The 20288-nt window shown below is 44.8% G+C and overlaps 1 protein-coding gene across 1 annotated transcript in view; it reads right to left on the bottom strand.

The window, feature by feature from the left end:
- CCDC146 (coiled-coil domain containing 146) overlaps nt 1–20288 on the bottom strand; it is a 1211813-nt gene that overhangs the window by 1171239 nt on the left and 20286 nt on the right. The window lies entirely within an intron of this gene.

Below are 20288 nucleotides of genomic sequence, written 5' to 3'. Positions count from 1 at the left end.
AATTCGATACATATCCCCTACCAAGAGTGGATGAAATGGTGGAGAAAATAGGGAGAGCCAAATACATCAGTACGCTGGACCTGTGTAAAGGGTACTGGCAAATCCCTTTACGTACACAAGACAAGGAGAAAACAGCTTTTTCTACCCCTGATGGGTTGTACCATTTCAAGGTTATGCCTTTTGGTTTACATGGGGCACCAGCCACCTTCCAGAGAGCAATGAATTGTATCTTACGTCCCCATGAGAGGTATGCCGGAGCATACATCGATGACATTGTCATCTTTAGTGATACATGGGACCAACACTTACATCACTTAAAACAAGTCGTTGAAACATTAGGAGGACATGGCTTAAAAATCAATCCCTCGAAAAGTCACTTAGCTGCTCAAACAGTAAAATATTTGGGATACCTATTAGGCGAGGGAATGATTAGACCACAAGATTCCAAATTGACAGCCATATCTCAAATACCCCTTCCTAAGACAAAAAAAGATCTCCGGGCCTTTTTGGGCCTCTTGGGGTACTACAGGAGATTCATCCCAAATTTTTCACAAATAGCGTCCCCTTTCACCAATCTACTGCAAAAAGCATCCAACACAGAAGAACGTTTAAAGAATCCCAGTCCCGACATTCTAAGAGCCTTTCATACACTGAAGGGTTCGCTTACGTCCGAAACAGTGCTAGCCAGTCCTGACTATTCATTACCGTTTGTACTACAAACGGATGCCTCGGATCAGGGGTTGGGGACGGTACTCTCTCAAGTATCCCGACAGGGACAAGAACAGCCAATCCTGTACATCAGTAGGAAATTATTTCCTAGAGAACAGAATTATGCAGTCATCGAAAAAGAGGCCTTGGCTGTGAAGTGGGCCATAGAAACACTGAGATATTATCTGGAAGGAAGAGAATTTACTTTATTCACTGACCATGCCCCTTTGGAATGGTTATCCCGAAACAAGGGAAACAACGATCGGGTGTTAAGGTGGTTCCTGGCATTACAACCCTATAGGTTTCGCACTCAACATCGGAAGGGGTCAGAACAAGGGAATGTAGACTTCCTATCCCGATATCCACAGGACAGAAACCATAGTAACAGGACACCAAGGGAAAGGGATGTGAGAAAGATCCGGTCGGAACACCTGATAGGGTTAGACTATGGAGCCCAGACTTCCCTGCACGAACAAGGCGGCATCATGTCTCACCAGAACCGCGGACGAAGACCCATGTCTCTCCTCTCTTTCCACAGCGTGAGGCAACATCTAGAGGAGGTGCTACGGAGAATGGACGAATAAAAACAGACGCCACACAGGAAGCAGGGTCGCAGAACGTCGAGGAGGCGGGACCAGTGACGGAACACGCGGAGGACGCCGAATCTCGGAGCCGGGAGCCGGAGCTGCACGCCGAGAGTCAAGACAGCGTTGCTGAGCGTGGAGAAGAGGCGGGGGAAACCGAAGACCGCTGGACGGAGGAGTGGTGGTGTCCCCCGGAGGAGGCTGGAGAGCGTGCCGTGACTCAGAAGAGTTACGGCGGGGCCGGTGAGTGACATTGATCCGAAGCTCATTGGGGAATTGTTTGATATTGTGGGAGGCGGGTGGTGGAGTGCAAACCTGTGGGTGGCGGGTGGAGTGGACTAAGGGGAAAAGCCTATACGTTCATAGGGACAAAGTCAGTACTAGAAAGTAGCACTTGGTGGATTATCTTGAGTCGGTTTTTGCTTGGTCTTCAACTATTCCTCCGCTATATTCTTGTCCTCGCCTTGTACAATTCACCACCTACCCTTTTTCCCTTCCCTCACAACCATTATCTTTATGCACAACCCTTCACCGTTCCCTTTTCTGTTCACTACCTTCCGGTGTAGGAGTAAGGGTTTCAAACCAACAGTCCAACTGACGGCCCCTTTCTCTTTTTCCCTCTCGGTACCTCCGGGTAAAACAACACCACGGAGCTTCCATCGTCCCAGGAATTATATCAACTGGAAGAAGAGGGAGGAACATCGAGTACCACGGCTAATCCTTTCAATCCTGGAGAACTTGGTGCTGCGGGAGGAAGTGCGGAACCCGTTGTGAAACCTAAATCCTTGTTTCCTGATAATAAAAGTGCTGTTCGCCAATATATTCAGCCTCCGCGTCTGTATATCCGACCTGCCCTCCCACAACCACCCCCTCAGAATTTTTCACAATTCTTCTATTCAATTTTCAATATTTAAGTATGTCTAGACTTATTGAAAAATTAGAGTTATGTTAAACCTTTTAAACATGGCCCATTACAGAGTTCCTGACTGCTGATCCTTTGTTTTTAGCTTAAAACAAAGCACTGCTATCAGCATGATGCTTCTTTGGACCAAAGCCTAGCACCTGCCCTGGGATCTGTTAAGGCCCCCCTAGGTGGGGCACGCCCCCCACTTTGAAGACCCCTGCCAGCGATAAAGGGTTAAGGAGTGATACTAATTGGAAAGAAAAGTCCAGTGTGCAAGGAATAGTAGCATATATAAATACATTACAAAGTGTAGGGAGGACATCAAGTTATACTGTACACCCAGATTATAGATTCTTCTTACATTACTAAGTGCTGCTGTTGTCATGAATACGTTGCATATACAGCATACACCATTCCATAAGGTGTGTATACTAATAGCTAATGCTTAGGATTGTTGACATGATTCAGAAAAGGGGGTGGTGATGAACAGAGTGTCTGAATTAAGCAGACCACTCTTACCCAGTCCAAAGATCAGGGCTTGATCCATCACCGTTTTTTAGCTCACTGCACCATCCCAGCTCAGAACTTGGCTATATGCAAATTAGTCTGACCCTGGCCCAGTGCATCATGGGAACAGGGCAGACCAAACTACCAAGCCAATTCTTATACTGGGAAGGAAACAAGCTACCGGGGACCGGTTTCTGGCATTTCAGCCGTCTTCAGCCCGGCTTGCTTGAATCCTGATGGTGCAATGAGCAAGGGACTCACATCTGAGTATACCCTTCCACGCTTATGGTGGACAAAAATGATTCAGAAAAGGGGGTGGTGATGAACAGAGTGTCTGAATTAAGCAGACCACTCTTACCCAGTCCAAAGATCAGGGCTTGATCCATCACCGTTTTTTAGCTCACTGCACCATCCCAGCTCAGAACTTGGCTATATGCAAATTAGTCTGACCCTGGCCCAGTGCATCATGGGAACAGGGCAGACCAAACTACCAAGCCAATTCTTATACTGGGAAGGAAACAAGCTACCGGGGACCGGTTTCTGGCATTTCAGCCGTCTTCGGCCCGGCTTGCTTGAATCCTGATGGTGCAATGAGCAAGGGACTCACATCTGAGTATACCCTTCCACGCTTATGGTGGACAAAAATGATTCAGAAAAGGGGGTGGTGATGAACAGAGTGTCTGAATTAAGCAGACCACTCTTACCCAGTCCAAAGATCAGGGCTTGATCCATCACCGTTTTTTAGCTCACTGCACCATCCCAGCTCAGAACTTGGCTATATGCAAATTAGTCTGACCCTGGCCCAGTGCATCATGGGAACAGGGCAGACCAAACTACCAAGCCAATTCTTATACTGGGAAGGAAACAAGCTACCGGGGACCGGTTTCTGGCATTTCAGCCGTCTTCGGCCCGGCTTGCTTGAATCCTGATGGTGCAATGAGCAAGGGACTCACATCTGAGTATACCCTTCCACGCTTATGGTGGACAAAAATGATTCAGAAAAGGGGGTGGTGATGAACAGAGTGTCTGAATTAAGCAGACCACTCTTACCCAGTCCAAAGATCAGGGCTTGATCCATCACCGTTTTTTAGCTCACTGCACCATCCCAGCTCAGAACTTGGCTATATGCAAATTAGTCTGACCCTGGCCCAGTGCATCATGGGAACAGGGCAGACCAAACTACCAAGCCAATTCTTATACTGGGAAGGAAACAAGCTACCGGGGACCGGTTTCTGGCATTTCAGCCGTCTTCGGCCCGGCTTGCTTGAATCCTGATGGTGCAATGAGCAAGGGACTCACATCTGAGTATACCCTTCCACGCTTATGGTGGACAAAAATGATTCAGAAAAGGGGGTGGTGATGAACAGAGTGTCTGAATTAAGCAGACCACTCTTACCCAGTCCAAAGATCAGGGCTTGATCCATCACCGTTTTTTAGCTCACTGCACCATCCCAGCTCAGAACTTGGCTATATGCAAATTAGTCTGACCCTGGCCCAGTGCATCATGGGAACAGGGCAGACCAAACTACCAAGCCAATTCTTATACTGGGAAGGAAACAAGCTACCGGGGACCGGTTTCTGGCATTTCAGCCGTCTTCGGCCCGGCTTGCTTGAATCCTGATGGTGCAATGAGCAAGGGACTCACATCTGAGTATACCCTTCCACGCTTATGGTGGACAAAAATGATTCAGAAAAGGGGGTGGTGATGAACAGAGTGTCTGAATTAAGCAGACCACTCTTACCCAGTCCAAAGATCAGGGCTTGATCCATCACCGTTTTTTAGCTCACTGCACCATCCCAGCTCAGAACTTGGCTATATGCAAATTAGTCTGACCCTGGCCCAGTGCATCATGGGAACAGGGCAGACCAAACTACCAAGCCAATTCTTATACTGGGAAGGAAACAAGCTACCGGGGACCGGTTTCTGGCATTTCAGCCGTCTTCAGCCCGGCTTGCTTGAATCCTGATGGTGCAATGAGCAAGGGACTCACATCTGAGTATACCCTTCCACGCTTATGGTGGACAAAAATGATTCAGAAAAGGGGGTGGTGATGAACAGAGTGTCTGAATTAAGCAGACCACTCTTACCCAGTCCAAAGATCAGGGCTTGATCCATCACCGTTTTTTAGCTCACTGCACCATCCCAGCTCAGAACTTGGCTATATGCAAATTAGTCTGACCCTGGCCCAGTGCATCATGGGAACAGGGCAGACCAAACTACCAAGCCAATTCTTATACTGGGAAGGAAACAAGCTACCGGGGACCGGTTTCTGGCATTTCAGCCGTCTTCGGTTCTGAGCTGGGATGGGGCAGTGAGATAAATAACGGTGATGGATCAAGCCCTGATCTTTGGACTGGGTAAGAGTGGTCTGCTTAATTCAGACACTCTGTTCATCACCACCCCCCTTTTCTGAATCGTTTTTGGCCACTATAGTTGTGGCAGGGTATACTCAGACATGAGTCCCTTTCTCACTGCTCCATCAGGATTCAAGCAAGCCGGGCCGAAGACGGCTGAAATGCCAGAAACCGGTCCCCGGTAGCTTGTCTCCTTTCTGGTGAAGAATTGGCTTGGTAGTTTAGTCTGCCCTGTTCCCATGATGCACTGGGCCAGGGACAGACTGATTTGCATATAGCCAGGTTCTGAGCTGGGATGGGGCAGTGAGATAAATAACGGTGATGGATCAAGCCCTGATCTTTGGACTGGGTAAGAGTGGTCTGCTTAATTCAGACACTCTGTTCATCACCACCCCCCTTTTCTGAATAGGATTGTTGACAGCCATGATTGCTAGGAACTGCAAAAGTGTTTTCATTTTCCCACAGGAAGTAAATGTTGGTAGAGGCAAATAGTTAACGCATAGTCATTTGTTCCATCTTCTTTCAAACTGTACCATGGTAAATCATGAACCTACAGAAGTTAGCAAACACAAGGAGATGATGTAAGTAGCGCTGAAACTTTTCAGACACTCGCCCCCAGTCACAGGTCTGAGTTGAATCCATCATCGTTCTTTAGCTCACTTTGCCACCCCAGTTTAGACCCAGCCATATGCAAATCAGTCTTGACCCTGTTCCATATGGGAACAGTCCAGTCCAAACTGCCAAGCCAGGGCTTACCTAGACCGGAAAAAAGCATCAGGGACATGTTCAGGGGTAACACCCCCATCGGCCATGCTAGCTTGAATCCACCAACATAGGGCAAACAATACAAACACAAGATGATGGATGGAACTCTGAAATTTTCCAGGCACTCACCCCTAGTAACAGATCTGGGATAAATCCATCATCGTTCTTTGGCTCACTTTGCCACCCTAGCTCAGACCCAGACATCTGCAAATCAGTTGAGACCCTGTTCCTTATGGGGACAGTCCAGCCCTAACTGCCAAGCCAGGTCTTTCTGGACCAGAAAGAAGCATCCTGGGACCAGTTTCAGTGCAACACCCCTCATCAGCCAGGCTAGCTTGAATCCAGTGGCAAAGTGAGCAAGGGACCCACGTCTGGGCATAGCCTGCCAACATAGGGCGAACAAAGCAAACACAAGGAGATGATGGACGGAGCACTGAAACTTTTCAGGCACTGACCCCCAGTCACAGATATGGGTTGAATCCATCATCGTTCTTTAGCTCACTTTGCCACCCCAGTTCAGACCCAGCCATATGCAAATCAGTCTTGACCCTGTTCCTTGTGGGAACAGTCCAGCCCGAACTGCTAGGTCAATGGAGTGTGTTGGATAGAGTGAGTGTGAAAGGAGTTATGTTTTACTGGGGAATTTCTTGTTGATGAAGAGCCAATATTTAGAGGAACTTATGGGTGTGGAATAACTGCTTATTTCAATATGCTGCACAACTGGGTGGGTTCTTTTTACCTGGTTTTAGTATTCCCTGGTTTTAGTATTCCCACGGGTTTACAAGGGTTTACTATGGGAATGAGATGAGTGAAGGTTTCAAGAAAGTGAATGAGGTTTTGGACAAATTGTGCTGGATGTGTTACGATCTACCTAAATGGCCAAGGGAATGTCCAGACGTGGGTTCCTTGCTTGCTGTGCCACTGGCTGGCTGGCTGGCTGGCTTGGCTGATGAGGGGCAAAACACCTAAACCGGTCCCAGGAGGCTTGTCTCCAGTCCAGTGAGGACCTGGTCTAGCAGTTCAGGCTGGACTGTTCCCATGACGAACAGGTTCAAGACTAGAAACTCCAGAGGCGGAAGCCGGGAGCTGTGTTTTTAAAAACTACACTGTTTGTTGTTCATGCACTCATTTTTTAAAATTGACGCCCTTAAACCCGATCATCGTGAATTGACTGACTCACTCACCAATACTCAGCCGATTGAGGCGCTGAGTGCTGTGAGCACTGCTAGGCCCTAGAGGCAGCCGATGGAGCGAGCAGCCATCTTGGGGGCCACGAAGGGTTGTGGTCCAGTCTTTTTGCTCAACCGCGGATCACATAAAAGAAGGTGGTAACGCGCAGGCACTAGTCTAGAAACTCCTGAGGCGGAAGCCGGGAGCTGTGTTTTTAAAAACTACACTGTTTGTTGTTCATGCACTCATTTTTTAAAATTGACACGCTTAAACCCCATCATCGTGAATTGATGGACTTACTCACCAATACTCAGCCGATTGAGGCGCTGAGTGTTGTGAGCACTGCACGGCCCTAGAGGCAGCCGATGGAGCAAGCAACCGTCTTGGGGGTGACGAAGGGTTGCGGTCCAGTCTTTTTGCTCAACAGCGGACCACATAAAAGAAGGTGGTAACGCGCAGGCGCTAGTCTAGAAACTTCTGAGGCGGAAGCCGGGAGCTGTGTTTTTAAAAACTGCACTGTTTGTTGTTCATGCACTCATTTTTTTAAATTGACACGCTTTAAACTCCATCATCGTGAATTGACGGATATACTCACAAATACTCCGCCGATTGAGGCGCTGAGTGCTGTGAGCACTGCACAACCCTAGAGGCAGCCGGTGGAACGAGCAGCCATCTTGGGGGTCACGAAGGGTTGCGGTCCAGTCTTTTTATGCAACAGCAGACCACATAAAAGGTGGTAATGTGCACGGTTGCAGCGGACGCGTCAGCAGCGCGCCAAAGACAAGCCTGCTTGCGCCCGTCTGCGCACAACCGAGCCCAGAGGTCACGGACCCTGCCCAAATCAAGGTAAAGTCCATTCATCCAACGCGCATATCAAATTCGGCTGACAAATTGCACAATATTAGAGCTTACGAACTAGCCAAATGCTGAGTAGACATATGTTGTACAAAAAAGTTTCCTAGTATGCTGGAAGGCCCCGCAGCTTGCAGGCACTGCCCATTTCAAAGAGACCTAATGGTAACGAACACTATGTCACCTAGGCAGTCAGTGGATCAATAAGCAGTTGGCCTAAATAGTATATTATGCAATGTACGTTCCTTAGCAAAACACCCTTTCGAAATATGGGATCTGATCTCCTCCCATTCCCCTGAAATATGTTTCCTCACAGAAACTTGGCTGAATCCTTTGAATTATCCCCTTATTAATCTGGCCATCCCAGAGGACTACAAATTCCTACACTTGGACAGAGAAGGAAAAACAGGAGGAGGTATAGCCATAGCTTTTAAGAACCATCTCACCGTGAATTGGATCTCCACTTTAAAGAATGACAGTTTAGAAATAGGAATTTTTAAGATCACCTCAACCCCAATTGATAGCTGGAATGGTGCACTAGTTTATCGACATCATCGGGGCCTTCGCACCCCTCTACGGGATGCGGAGTGCTACGACTCGCGGGTACGCAGGAGCACTTTGAAGTGAACTATGTGTGGGGGTGTGTGTATATATAACCAAGGTGTGAGTGAGGTGAGGTGAAAAAAGTAGAAAGTTTAAAAAATACCTGGCACGTGGGAGAAAAAGGATTTTAATTGAATCCCCGGCTGGTATTGTTAAAAAGAAGTGCAGAGCGTGGTTAAGTAGATACGAGTTAAGGTATCGAAAACCACTGTGAAAGTGTCAACATGTTTCGGAGGTCACAGCCTCCTTCTTCAGGACAAGGGTTATGCACTTACCCTCCCCTTACTCACATGCAGAATGTAAAAGTGTTTCAAAAAATTTTTTATTTACAAAATTACCACAATGTGTAATATTCCTAACAATGTTATTTAGTGTTAGTGAATGCCGTTGCGCCCAATTGGCGAGAGAACCTGCAAAAAGAAATGCGTACATAAATACACGCAACTATACAAGCAGATCCATGGAGAAGAAGAAAACCTTCTCTGAATATCACAAGGTCATACCAAAAATGCTGGGACCCTAGTGATGAAAAGAAAAATTTCCATCAGAGCAGAGAGTAACTTTGTGTTTTGTGTTTGTATGTGTCAGTATAGTTAAGTCCATTTGTGTTTTTTCTTTTCATCACTAGGGTCCCAGCATTTTTGGTATGACCTTGTGATATTCAGAGAAGGTTTTCTTCTTCTCCATGGATCTGCTTGTATAGTTGCATGTATTTATGTATGCATTTCTTTTTGCAGGTTCTCTCGCCAATTGGGCGCAACGGCATTCACTAACATTAAATAACATTGTTAGGAATATTACACATTGTGGTAATTTTGTAAATAAAAAATTTTTTGAAACACTTTTACATTCTGCATGTGAGTAAGGGGAGGGTAAGTGCATAACCCTTGTCCTGAAGAAGGAGGCTGTGACCTCCGAAACATGTTGACACTTTCACAGTGGTTTTCGATACCTTAACTCGTATCTACTTAACCACGCTCTGCACTTCTTTTTAACAATACCTGCCGGGGATTCAATTAAAATCCTTTTTCTCCCACGTGCCAGGTATTTTTTAAACTTTCTACCTTTTTCACCTCACCTCACTCACACCTTGGTTATATATACACACACCCCCACACATAGTTCACTTCAAAGTGCTCCTGCGTACCCGCGAGTCGTAGCACGCCGCATCCCGTAGAGGGGTGCGAAGGCCCCGATGATGAAGCATGACACCAAGGGGCCTGTTGGTGTGTGAGGGGCATTTAAACAACACTGTGTGTCTCCCCATCACTTTAGGGATCACCACCACCTTGAGTGGATTCCACTTTGTTTAATTATACATTTAGGGAGACTGAATCCACTGACTCTCTCTCTCCCCCCTTCTTTTACAATTTGCACTAGTTTATCGTCCTCCAGGTCCAAGAGCTAACTTCACGGACAAGCTAATAGATTAAATAGCCATCCATGCACTTGCATCCAATAAATTTCTTTTGTTGGGAGACTTAAATTTCCATGGTGAATTATTCACAACCCATGAGGTAAATAAACTCTTTTCCAGCCTAGAGCAAATTAGACTAACCCAAATAGTTAAAGGCCCAACTCACCTGGCTGGCCATACATTAGATCTAATATTTTCCAACATGGGCAATTTGATCTGTAAAACTCCGGAGCCCCTCACTTGGACGGAGCACTCCATGATTAAGTTCTCCATCCAACATCCTTGTTCGAAGGACTTACTCCAGACTGTAGAGAGTAAACAAGTGGCATACAGATCATGGCGAAACCTTTCCCTAGATGCCTTTGATGAGGCGTTCTATATGGAACTAAACAAGAAGGACATTGAAGTTTCCACAATGTTGGACACCTTTAATATTGCCTTTGTGAAAGCACTGGACTCTGTAATCCCAATAAAAAATAGTAATGGCCCTACTCAAAGGAGGACATCAGCACTCTGGTATTCTGCGGAGCTGAGGTCTGAAAAATCCATCTGTAAGAAGCTAGAGAGACTCTGGAGAGAGAGTAAGGACCCCCAGAATAGACAAAAATACAAACTGGCATTGTCCAGTTACCATCTCAGTCGAAAATCAGCCAGACATACATACATCATGAACCAAAATGACCTCTCTAGCAACTCCTCAAAAGCTCTCTTTGGCATAGTAAGGGATTTTGTATCCCCTCAAAGCTGCAAACAATCCCCCGTGGAAACTCAAGAATTCTGTAATTCCTTAACAGTCTACTTTCAAGAAAAAATATCCAATATCTATTCCAACTTCTCATCTACCGCCACACTGAATCTGGAATTTCTAGGTTATACCGACGGACCAGTAAAGCGAGTTGATTGCACCCTCGATTGCTTTGAACCTACCACGCTGGAAGAAGTATCTAATGCATTGTCCACCGCTAAATCGAGCTCACCCAAAGACCTCTGCCCCCCTGATAATATGGCCCTACTAGCCACTAGCTGTGCCCCAGCCATCCAAAATATGTTTAATCAGTCTATACAATCAGGTATTATACCCGCTACCTGGAAGGAAGCGTTTGTTCGCCCGATACTGAATAAGCCCTCAGCGGATCCTCAAGAACTTAGCAATTATTGCCCTATCTCCCTGCTCCCATTACTGGCTAAATTGCTGGAAAGCATAATTAACAGGCAACTAAGTCTTTCTCTGGAAACTAATAAAATCTTGGACCACTCACAATCGGGCATTCGACCGGGATTCAGCACGGAGACAGCCATATTGGCCGTGACTGACTCCCTTAGGCTGACAATAGACGCAGGTGGATCAGACATATTGATCCTATTAGACCTCTCCGCGGCTTTCGACACCATTTCACATATAAAGCACGCGGAGAGGCTATCCTCCTGTGGCATTCAAGGAATAGCCCTGAAATGGCTGCAGCACTTTATGTCCAACCAAACCCAAACCGTCATCCTGTTATATATGGCTCCTCTGGCATGTCGCGTTCTAATCTAGGACCCCGATCAATACTGTGACCTTATGCCCCTATACGGCTCTAATCCATTTATTCCCCTATAATGGCATAAACGATCAAGAGTGATATTTCAGAAACTCGTCTCTGGCCTAACACGATCAGAGCCACATTTCAGAATCTCTTCCTCTGCAGCTCATTAGAGCAAATGACACAGCTGAAGCCACTATCTAAGATTCCTAGATTACACTCCGAGTTCTTCAACCAGATAAAACTCAGCAACCTGGGAAAACCCCGCTTGCTATTTTTTGATTAGTAATAGAACTCTAATGAGCACTGAGAGACGATCACTTCCTAGTGACATCTTTATTGACGTCTTATGTCCAAAAACGTACGTCAAACAAGGCACCTTTCAGGTATAAATATTACCAAAGTTGCCTTAAGCAAACGCTGCCTCAACGACATCGATGATAGCGATGGTGTGGTGAACACAGGAGCAGAACAGCTGTCCCTTGCAGAGCCCAGCAGATACAAGCTGCCCACGGACGCTGCCCCTCCTCCTCCTCGACGCGCTGAGAGAGACGCTGTCTTTTCTCCTGCCGAGAAAATCCAGCTCCGGCGTTTCCTGCCTACTCTTGCGAGTGACTGGGATATCGAGTCCTGGAAGGAGATACAAGACCTCCAACATTCTATTCCAGAGGTATGGTGTTGACTAAACCCTTAGAGAGAATTCTTGAAGCAAACCTTGGCAAAACCAACTTAACTAAAACTGCTACTTCCTTACTCCCTTCCAAGTATTAGGCTTAGGTCAGGTACACTGGGGTAGGCGTAGTTAGAAGCACCAGTTGAGTACGTTAGCTAAACGTATATATGAATGTATATATTTTATTCATTTTAACCATTGTATGGCTAAGAAACCATATCAATGCTTTTACAGTATTATTTCGCAATCCTCATTTTACTGTACGCACTTTTTATAATAACTAGTCTTGCAATTGTGGCAATTCATTTCTCTTGCATGAGAAGAAAGACTGTTCAATAAATAATACCTTTTTATTGAAAACGCCTGTCTCTCTATTTCTCTGCATCTTGGTGAAAGTAATCTGCACAACTGACTGAGTAAAATAACGGTCTATTGTTTCACACGACTCTAGAGATTGACTCTTATTCTAAGGAGCAAAATTGTCATGTTTATGCGGTTGTTGGAAAACTGAATCCCTTCTTGTCTGTACCAGGGAAGCTGATCACTTCCTATTCAGTCAAGAAAGTTTCCAGTGACCTCTGAGCTAGTTGGTAACAAACCCAATTAAGTTTAGCATAGTCAGTAGACACCTGGAAGACCACACTTCTACGTCCATACTATTGTTTATGTTATTCCAATGCGGAGGGCCTATTGGGAAAATAGGAACTACACTACATGGCGCCCAACGTTTGGTAAGGCGATAAAACTAACGCAAGACGTTAGAGTAACTCAGTCGTGCATTTTTCACACAGACCCCTTTCTACCGTAAATACTCCAATAGATGTCTGGAGTGGGTGAAAGGTTAAAATCCGCCCGAACTTAGTAGGAAGAGATTCCTATGTAAAGCTCTGGTTTATTCAACGTTGAAGGATACAGTGTTCCAAAATATTGTGCACTTAATCTTTGTCTCCTTGGTGACCCGCTCTGCAAACCTTGCATTTATACAATGCCAGGAGAAAACGGAACCGCTGCACCCGCAGTAAATGCGACTGAGCAGGGTCCCGATGGTACTACTGAACCGGGTGCAATAATCATCTCGGTCAACATAAGAAAATCTATAACGTCAAAACTTATAGAAAATGGACTGACCACACAAGGTGGCACAGTCGTCTTCGTGATAGAGGCACAAGAATATCGGCAGACAGAGGTATTCTATTCTTGGATAAAAATTTCAGCGGCAAACGCCGCAACACACGAGTTCCACTACTACATAGTAGGGGATCCACCAGATGAGTACGCTCCTTTTGAGGAGATTGAAATCCCATTAAAATTCCAAGAGCATTTGCTCTGGTTTAAAGGCGCCCTAAAACACAATGATCATATTACCAGGCTCGGTCCACTAGGTAGACCAGGAGCAACGTGGCCGGTTCTAGCCAGCTAAACACCACATCCGGACATTGATAAAATGTCAAGTGAAGAACTCTTAGTTAAAATAAGAGAATTAACAAAGCCATAGAGAGAGTTAGTTAAATTATTTATTAAAAATAATTCAAACACTCCTAAAAAGAGCTGGGATGGAAATAAACAATCCACTCCTAAAGAAAAAGTTTTCCAGTCCAGAGGAAGGTCTCCTCGACGGAGGGAAAGAACTCCGACTCAAGAACACCAGTCTCCCCAGAGGGAGCCCTCTGAGAAAATATATCAGCTTAGAAATAGGGATAATTTGAAGAAGCCTGATAGATATCAAAGTATTGATACACGTCCCTCTCGATCTTTTTCGCAGAAATCGGAAAGAAGAGGACGGTCAGAACCAGGAGAGCACACCAAGTCCAAAGACAAGGAACCTGCTCAAAGTAAAAAATCTCAATTTCCAATAAAGAAGGTAGCCAGTATTAGAGTAATCGAACATGCCGAGAATACTGAGGACACAGTTGAAAAACGGGGAGTGGGCACAGACAATGCTAGACAATGCAGCAGAAATAACCATAGCTCGCAAGATCCTGATGAGTCATCTGGAGACAGTGGACACGAATGAATACATTCAAGTAGAAACTGCCGACACCAGAGTTAGCGAGCCCCATAAGATATACGAAATAACACTGCGTATAGAGGGTGATAAGACTAGGAAAATAAGGGGTCTATTTTGGGATAAACTCTCAAAAGGCTATGACATTCTGTTAGCTGAAAAAGATTGGCCCCCAGAGTTTGTCAGGGAGTGCCCTCGTGGCGAAGAAATGATTATGCCTGCCTTCTCGAATCACATTCCGATTCACAAAAAATATACTTATGCAAGGAAATGGGCAGTAGCCCATGCACCAGCATTATATAAAAATCATGTAGGATGGGATGAGGACTCTCCTCCTCACAAAATCCAGTTAAAAAGTCAACCGACTGCACAAAGGCAGTATCCCATTAAGCAAGAAGCTAAAAAACAAGTCAGGGAGATTTTAGATCAACTTGAATACCAGGGGGTGATTGAAACATGCACCTCTCAAAAGAACAATCCTTTGTTTCCCGTCTCCAAACCAGACAATTCATATCGTCTAGTTTTGGATTACAGACACCTTAATGCATGTTGCAAAACATTTGCAGTGCAAAATTTGCATAGTGCTGCACTAATGAATAACATAGTTAGGAAAAAATATAAAACGACATTAGACATATCTAATGGTTTCTTTTGTCAAAATATTGCACCAGAAAGCAGATACTTTCTCAGTAATGGGGTCTCAGAAAAATTTCTGTAGGCTCCCACAGGGATTCAAGAACAGCCCAGGACTATTCTCAGCCAGAGTAACAGAGTTACTACAAATGTATGATGATGAGGCATTATCTTATGTAGATGATATCTATCTCACAGACGACGACTTGGAGACTCACTTGAAAAGAGTGAACACCATAATACTTGGGTTCGCAGCAGAGGGTTACAAATTCAACTTTAAAAAGTCTTGAATTGGCCATCTGACAGTATTATTTTTAGGATACGAATTATCAAGTGAAGGAAAAAGCCTAGCGGACAACTTCTTAGAGAAGTGCGCTGTACTCCAAGCTCCAAAAACGCTGAAAAACTTACAATCGATTCTAGGCTTCCTGAATTTCAGTAGAACTTACATTCTAAATTATGCGGAGAGAGTTAAACCTCTCTACAAACTAATTAAACCTGATTTTAAACCAATCACTTGGACTCAAAAACACACAGAAATTTTGAGATCACTGCAAACAGACATGTTAGCAAAAACAAAATTAGATACACGTGACAACACACGCAATCTTGTAATCAAAATCATCCCAGGAGGATGCGGATTTACGTACCTGACCTCTAATGAGGGAGAAAAGGTACCAATTTCAATTAAATCTCACTTGTACACACAAGCAGAAAAAACATTCAGTCTCACAGAAAATACTGTAAAAGCAGTAGAAACTGCATTAGCAAATGAACGAGAACTAGCACATGGCAAAAGGATCAATATCCTCACAGCCGAATCCGCCTTCGAGGCGCAATTCAGCCCAGTAAACCTGCCTACAGTGTCACTGGATCCGAAATGGATACAGTGTATAAATTCTCTTGGATCTTGGAGCGGAAGATGTGAAATACTATTTCGCTCCGCAATTGGAAAAACTGAATGATTTGACATATGAAGAAGAATATCCTCTGCAAATCGAACTTCTGCCTCTCCAACAATATGCCTGTATAATCTATACAGATAGATTTGTACAGCATTTCAACGTAGAGAACAAATCCTACGATGCAGCCTGTGCGATTGTTAAAGGTCGTTGGCTGTGCGGTAAATTCAGACCGAAAATAACAAAAACTGAATCAGTTAGAAACTGTTCGGCTCAGAGAGCTGAAATCAAATCTTTAAAGATGGCGCTTGAAAATGCAGAACGTGAATTCCCGACACTAATCGTGTGCGATTCGCATGTTTGCGTCAACTCTTACAATAATAAGTTGCAGAGCTGGATTCAAAATGATTACAAAGATGACACAGGTGCCACAATAAAGCATAAAATGCTTTGGAAACAGGTAGCTCTTTTACAGAAAGAACTACAAAAGACTCACGTGATGCACACTCTGAGTCATCAACGTGATGGCGTTCACGTTGCAGGGAATTCATTGGCTAATACAGCCATAGCGGGAGCAACTAAACCGGCTTCCGTAGCCACAAAAAAGCATTCAGAAAAATACATAGACGGGGAAACCATGCTGGCAGTAAAAACGTCCTTAAAAGGTGACTGTGCAGCTCTACCCGTGAACTATCCACTCAATTATGCATACGTAATTGATGCAAACTCTGTTCCTTTTGCTCGAATCCCTGGAGTGGGGGATAGAGTAATTCCAAACATGAACAGGAGAAGATTCCTATTACAAGAGGCACATATGGGGTTGGGTCTGAGACGCCAAACAATCAGGGACTCTCTGAGAGAATTGCAATCAGAGTACTGGTGGCCGGAAATGAGTGTAGGTATTCACGAATTTGCAAAAAAATGTGAAGACTGCAACAGAGATCGCAGTGCAGAACCGGCCAGTGTAGTGTTAGGAACCCTAATAGAAAGCATAAGGCGATCTATCCGCGCAATCAAACAAGAGAAACGCATCCCATTGTATATCGTTAAGACAAAATCCACTTAAAAAATGTGGCCCCGGTGCTCGGCTGACGCCAGAACGGTTATAAAAGATCTGCGAGTCTTTATCGGCACATACGCAATTGCCATGTTCCATTCTGACTAGGGTCCTGCTTTCAGCTCTCGAGCTTATAAGGAGGCCATGGCCAGCATGGGCGTTGGCTTGCGGTATTCTTGTCCGTCACACCCCGAAGGGAACAGTGTGGTAGAAAGAAAAAACCGGGACATAAAGCAATCTATAACAGCGAAGGTATTATGTTCGGGTGATGGGTGGGTCAAACATTTAATAAGTGTCCAGTTAAGTCTTAACAATTTGCCAAGAAATTCTCTAAAAGGTTTCAGCCCATATTAACGATTGTGCGGAACTAGAATGTGCATTCAGGACTTAGATAGTCAGGTATCAGTGGTAAAAGATAAGAAAACAGACTTTGACATCAAAGACCGTTTGGCTGTTTTACAGGACTTGAATGAAACAAGAAAATCCTTAAGCAACACAAAGTTAAAGCAACAGCCAGATGCCACTGACGAGGCACCACCAGCCCCAGCAAGGCCTGTCTGGATTCCAAAGATTGGGGATCTAGTCAGAGAAAAATAGCGGTGAAGAAGGAATTTGGGCCTTTTTACAGAAAAGCAGTACCTGTCTTAGCAATCAACGGAACAAGATCAGTAGTACTACCGCCCCTTGCTGGTAAAAAGGAGAACAGAGTTGTATCAATCGACCTGGTAAAACCAGAAGCAAGTGGCCTATAATCAACAGTAGGCCCAGTGGACTCCCGAGAAACAACAGAATACCCAAACTTGCAACAATCCAAGAGGTTCAAACTGAAAGACTAATCACATTTGATAAGCCTGCAGTGCACAGAGAGGGACTATGCAATAATGCCATGGAACTCGTGCCACTTGGAACACAGATTGAATCAGTTAGTCGAGAAACACCAGTCTACAATGATGTGGCATCAGAATGTGCTACCGAAAGACAAATTGAGAAAACAATTCCAACAATTGACAGAACTGCCTCTGGCTACTTCATCAATTTCGACAACTTTTCTGAGGATCAAAGCAACCCAGAAGTGATGCCAGAAACAAAGACTTTTAAAGAAAAAGCAACAGAACCCTTTCATCAACTCAAGGAAATTTACCTTATCTCTCCATGGTTAGAATTCTGGTTTGGATTAGGTGTATTTTTCCTCCTGCTTTGGCTCATCATGGTACTTTGTTTGGGAAAATTCATTGAGGGAAAATACAATTCAATGGACACAGCAAGTCAGAACATCAACTTAGTCCTAAAACCCCACAGATCATCCCACGTGAAGAAAAGAGAACTGTCAACAGTAAATGTCACAGCCGTTCCAATACCCGGCGGGGTAGTATGGGACAAAACGGACTATGAAATATATGGTCCGGTCGAAATCCTGAAATATCCTCATAAGTTCAAGGTTTCCCTAAGTGACTTTGTAAAACCAAGTACATTTTCTGATGATTGGGATTTTGAAAGTATTAATAATATGATGTCTGATTTAGTGTTGTCAGCAAGATTTACAGAACATGATTATTTACAAGGTTCGTCTAGTTATGAACAGATGTACTGCTTCTCACATTATGGAGATCATTACTTGCACAAATCTGCACAACCTAGAAATGTTTTTAAATATAACCAATGGGAACATTGATCTATTCCACCTAAAAGCAGTTCTAAAACATTCTATGAGAAATGTCAGTACTTCTCAGGGTTTAACACCAGTGATGCAGAAACGTTTTATTATAAACTGTTGGATAAAGCAGGATTGAAAACAATGCTGACAAATACTAAATTGATATATTCAGAAGCATTTTATGAAAAAATGATGACATTTGGTTTTGATTATTGGAAAAATAACATTGAAACAAAAATAATCTGGGGTACAAAAGATTGGCAGGTACAAGGCCTAGAAGCATTATTTCGAGCCTGCATGATCCCAGAACAAATAATGTTCTTAAATGACACATTTCACCAAACAACCTGTCTTGACCTAGCTAAGATTAAAGACCTTAACAAACCGTCTATTCCGAAGCCAATACCTGATAATGCAACAACAGATATTGAAATAGGGGGGGCGTGGCTTGGGCGCCGATGGCGATGGTCGCCTGAGAGCTCGGCTCCGGGACTGAGCCCGTGATTATCCTGTAAATCGGAGGCTGCGGGGCACCCCAGCCCCCGCATTCTGCTGAACGGCCCGACGGAGACCTGCCAGGGCCCTTGGCGCGGCCTGAACGAGTGATGATCCGGCGTAAAACCGAAGTTTGCGGAGTTGCGGAGTGCGACCCAACATGGCGCCCGGACTTCATTGTCCCCCTGGCCGGATCCATTGAACTGGAGGAGCATCACCGGCGGTGATGCACACTCTGAGTCATCAACGTGATGGCGTTCACGTTGCAGGGAATTCATTGGCTAATACAGCCATAGCGGGAGCAACTAAACCGGCTTCCGTAGCCACAAAAAAGCATTCAGAAAAATACATAGACGGGGAAACCATGCTGGCAGTAAAAACGTCCTTAAAAGGTGACTGTGCAGCTCTACCCGTGAACTATCCACTCAATTATGCATACGTAATTGATGCAAACTCTGTTCCTTTTGCTCGAATCCCTGGAGTGGGGGATAGAGTAATTCCAAACATGAACAGGAGAAGATTCCTATTACAAGAGGCACATATGGGGTTGGGTCTGAGACGCCAAACAATCAGGGACTCTCTGAGAGAATTGCAATCAGAGTACTGGTGGCCGGAAATGAGTGTAGGTATTCACGAATTTGCAAAAAAATGTGAAGACTGCAACAGAGATCGCAGTGCAGAACCGGCCAGTGTAGTGTTAGGAACCCTAATAGAAAGCATAAGGCGATCTATCCGCGCAATCAAACAAGAGAAACGCATCCCATTGTATATCGTTAAGACAAAATCCACTTAAAAAATGTGGCCCCGGTGCTCGGCTGACGCCAGAACGGTTATAAAAGATCTGCGAGTCTTTATCGGCACATACGCAATTGCCATGTTCCATTCTGACTAGGGTCCTGCTTTCAGCTCTCGAGCTTATAAGGAGGCCATGGCCAGCATGGGCGTTGGCTTGCGGTATTCTTGTCCGTCACACCCCGAAGGGAACAGTGTGGTAGAAAGAAAAAACCGGGACATAAAGCAATCTATAACAGCGAAGGTATTATGTTCGGGTGATGGGTGGGTCAAACATTTAATAAGTGTCCAGTTAAGTCTTAACAATTTGCCAAGAAATTCTCTAAAAGGTTTCAGCCCATATTAACGATTGTGCGGAACTAGAATGTGCATTCAGGACTTAGATAGTCAGGTATCAGTGGTAAAAGATAAGAAAACAGACTTTGACATCAAAGACCGTTTGGCTGTTTTACAGGACTTGAATGAAACAAGAAAATCCTTAAGCAACACAAAGTTAAAGCAACAGCCAGATGCCACTGACGAGGCACCACCAGCCCCAGCAAGGCCTGTCTGGATTCCAAAGATTGGGGATCTAGTCAGAGAAAAATAGCGGTGAAGAAGGAATTTGGGCCTTCTTACAGAAAAGCAGTACCTGTCTTAGCAATCAACGGAACAAGATCAGTAGTACTACCGCCCCTTGCTGGTAAAAA

Source organism: Lissotriton vulgaris, chromosome 1_1 (genome assembly GCF_964263255.1).
Source record: "Lissotriton vulgaris chromosome 1_1, aLisVul1.2, whole genome shotgun sequence".
Lineage (NCBI taxonomy): Eukaryota > Metazoa > Chordata > Amphibia > Caudata > Salamandridae > Lissotriton > Lissotriton vulgaris.
Note: the sequence above shows the minus strand (reverse complement) of the source record. Positions and strands in the feature narration are given on the sequence as shown.